Source organism: Gastrolobium bilobum, unplaced genomic scaffold (assembly GCF_033153095.1).
Source record: "Gastrolobium bilobum isolate Gb01-03AN ecotype WA unplaced genomic scaffold, APGP_CSIRO_Gbil_v1 utg132060, whole genome shotgun sequence".
NCBI classification, from domain to species: domain Eukaryota; kingdom Viridiplantae; phylum Streptophyta; class Magnoliopsida; order Fabales; family Fabaceae; genus Gastrolobium; species Gastrolobium bilobum.
Window position 1 is genome coordinate 124,528 of NW_026900049.1, and position 3,958 is coordinate 128,485.

The window sequence follows — 3,958 nt, forward strand, 5'->3', positions numbered from 1 at the left end:
AGAAAAAAAAAGATAAAATGTTATTTATAAGAGAAACTTGTTTGTTTGAATGACGGAGGCAAATTTGAGTAAAATAGTCTGTTTCAATATTACTTATAATCATCATAAAGGTTTAATATATTTTTGCCAATTCATCGTCTCCCCCATCGCATAATCTGAAAACGTGAACGTTACCCACCATTACTGGGACTGATTGCTGCCTCTGTAGAGAGGAGGGAGCTTACAAAAGTCATTAATTCGATGCACTTTATTTAATTAACAAAATAGAAAAAGAAAGGAAAAAGCAAGCACTTTATTTGTTTTTTTGTTTTTGCTAATGAAGGGATTCTGTTGATTTTATTCCTCATTTTATTCTACAACAATAAGGATAGATATTTCAATACTCATATACTAAAAATGTTTTTTTTTCTTGGGTGTATTACTAATAATGTTTAAGTACTATGATTCTCAAATCTGCTAGTGCTGCCTAGGATAAGCATCTTTTATTTCAACAATTTATGGTTTGACTAATGCATTTATGCCTCTCTTTACAACTGATATCAGAATATTATAGATAAAAAAGTGTTTTCTTTGCTTAAGTGCTGTGATAAGTCCATCATTTGTGACTTAGAACATGTGGTTTGATGTTAAAATGGGAACGAAAAGAATATATTTTGTTAATAAAATCTCCAAATATTGCATAGAAATGAAGGATTCTGATTTTGAGTGCTAATGGGCTGGTTTTGTATGTTTCAGGCCCAATTGGTGTTATTTCTACAAGCAAAAAGAATAAAGAAAAAATTGGGCCGATCCTTCCTTGATCAGAAGCCCAACATGAAGAAAGAAAGAAGAAAATTGGGGAGAAGCCAAATCAGAATTGAAGAAAAGAAGAAAAGCAAAGAATGGGCTAGATGAAACAAAACTAACCAGTGGCCCAAGAAAGAAAAGAAAGAAAAGAAGGGAAACAAAAGAGAAATTCAGAATAGTGAAGAAAGAGCTGAAAGAAAAAAACCCTAGCACACAGACCGTTCAAGTGAACCCATCTCCATCATACCTCCATCTCAAGCCCTCCATCACGTTTCTTTCTTTGAATCGAACCAACAAACCGAAACACCCTCTGATTCTCGGTCAAGACACAGAACCCTAACCCTACTCACGGTTCATTTCTTGAATCGAACCAACCACAACACAAACCCTACCCGATTTTTGTGCGACACAGAAAAATCCAAACAAGTCCCTCAATCGACTTGATGAGCTGGAGGTTGTTAGTAGTTGTGGCTGGAGATGCTTTTGTGGTGCGTTGCTAATCGTGCAAGGGACACCCACGATCGAGTGGAGCGAGGAGCATATGTACGTTTTGAGGAGGTGATTTGGGTTCAGCTATAAAGGAGGAGATAAAAGCATTTGTAGGATTCTCTATTCTCCTCTTCTTCGTTGAGTTTATTTTTGCTCTTTGGATATTTTTATTTTACTATTTTCTGTTTTTATTTTTAGTATTTTTATTTGTAATTTTTTGTAAGCACTGCTTCAGGGCTATCTGCTGTTGATAGTTCCTACGTTTATTTTTGTTAGTTGTACGTTATAATTTGTTTTTTATTATGGACCCTTGTTGTATGTTAGCTCTTCAACCTGTGGTGATGAGCTAACTTTCTTAGAGTTGGATTGAAAGAGTACCCGGAACTCAGTTGTTATTAGTGATGTTTTAAAGTTTACAGTGTTGATTCCAATTTGTTTACTGTGCGTTTTTATATGGTGAGTTTATTATGTGATGATCACACATAGGCTACTCCTAGTGGTGTGATTTTATTGGGAAATAACTCACACTAGACCCCACTGTGTGCACATGGAAAGTTGAGAGAGATCTCTCTCAATGGGTATGGCTCCAGGGATGAAGTTACCCCATGTAACTTGAGAAAATGGTACTTCAAGGTCCTATGATAACAGTGACATAGGGATATGTCATCTGTTGTTATTGGAAGAAAACTGTTGTTGGGAAACAATAGTTATTTTAGTATTTTCGTTAAGCTGGAAGCAATAACTATTTTCTGTCAAAGCATCCGAATGGCAAATGAAGGAAGGGGAAATTGACACCCAACTTGCTTCCAAATTCTGTTTTCAAAAACCCATCTTTGTTATCCTTTTGATTTTCGTCCAAATCTGAGTTAACTCTCTGTTTTTAAGACTTAAAAGAAAAGCATAAATTTTTTTCAAGTTTTCCATTTACTTAATTTTACAGTGAGTAAGTAAAGAGTCTTTCACCAACTAAAATCATCATTTTCAAAAAGGAAAAAAGGAACTTTTCTCAAAAATATTTTCAGTATACTTGAGTTAGAATAGTAGTAGCATTTAATTTGATTTTATTTTATTTCTGGTTCTGGTTCTGATTAGCAATTACCAATTTATTTCAAGTTAAAACGTCAAGGTCCTTGTGGGAACGATAACTGAGATTCATGAAAAGCCCTATATTACTTGTTGTCGCGTATACTTGTGCACATACTTGCATAACTGTTAGCAAGGCAATAAGTTTTTAGCGCCGTTGCCGGGGATCAAGGCGTACATGATTAGATTTCTTTGTGTGATTGCTGTTTCTGAACTGATTCATTTTGCAATTTTTAGTTTATCTTAATTTGAATTCTGCTTTTGTATTGTGTTAGTAAATAGTACTGTAGTCTCTTGAATATTGGTAGCTTAGAATACTGTTCTGTTGATATTCTGTTTTGCTGCATGTTTTATATATTAATTTTGTCATTTCATCTTCTAGTTTATTGTTTTATAGTTGTTACTTTGTTTCTAATTTTTTTTTTTAGTTTCAGTTTTTTTATTACTTTTATTATTAGTTTCATTCTGTTAGTTTGGATATATTGTTACTGCTTTATAAATCTATTTGGTTGTGGATACTGTTGCTGCTGCAATTTTGGACTTTTCTGTTTGGCAGGTTGCTGTTAATATATATATATATATATATTTAAAAAAATTGATTAGTAATCTAAGTTGTTTTAGCTAGTCAGGTTTGCCTGTTTTACTTAAAAAGGGTGCATGAGTGCAACTCCACACCCGTTCTTAGATTCTTTTGATCCAGAACCTGAAAGGACCTTTAGAGTTAGGAGACGAACCCAGAGAGAAAATAGGCAGATCCCACTTCTAGAAGTTGAAGAAATGGAGGATTTAGGAAGTGTAAATGGGAATGAAGGAGTAAGAGGACCGGCAAGGATAAAAAACCCACCCATAATTGATGATAATGATAGGTCCATGATGAACTTCATCATACCTATGCTGGATGAGTTGGACCCAAGTATTGCCCAACCTGTTAATGAAGTGCCCTTTAAGTTAGAACGATGATGTCCACCATGCTCCAAAATATGGGGCAGTTCCATGGTTTGTTGATGGAAGACCCACACAAGCACCTTAGGAATTTCATAGAAGTGGCCAACACATTTAGAAATCCTAACATCTCAGATGATGTGCTGAGGTTGAAGCTATTCCCTCACCCGCTGGCTGACAAAGCCAAAGAGTGGTTGAACTCCCTTCCATCCAACTCTATAACCAATTGGCACACACTGGCTGAAAAATTTATCATGAAATTTTTCCCATCCAACAAGATAGTACAAACCAGATGTGACATTACCAACTTCATGCAGAAGGATGGTGAGACCCTTGTAGATGTGTGGGAAAGGTTTAAAATCCTTCTTAAACAATGCCCCAACCATGGTTTGCCCTCTTGGGCAGTGTTACAGACCCTTTACAATAGCCTGAATACTCAAAACAGAGCCTTAGCAAATTCTGCTGCTAATGGCATGTTTATGTCCATGTCCTTTAATCAAGCCCATGAGTTGTTGGAACAAATGACTCAAAATTATGCCCAATGTCCTGAAGAGAGAAATCAGTCAAGGAGAGTGGCGGGTTTGCATGAGGTAGATCCTGTAACAGCCCTTTCAGCCAAGTTTGATGCATTGTCCACTTTAGTAAAAACCCAAGGACA

At 35.7% G+C, this 3,958-nt stretch overlaps 1 non-coding gene across 1 annotated transcript; it reads right to left on the reverse strand.

Moving 5' to 3' along the window:
* Positions 1 to 3,585: 3,585 nt before the first annotated feature.
* Positions 3,586 to 3,691, reverse strand: LOC133295007 (small nucleolar RNA R71). Its single transcript, XR_009749288.1, has one exon. It is a non-coding gene; the product is annotated as a small nucleolar RNA R71 (small nucleolar RNA).
* Between the last annotated feature and the right edge of the window lie 267 nt (positions 3,692 to 3,958).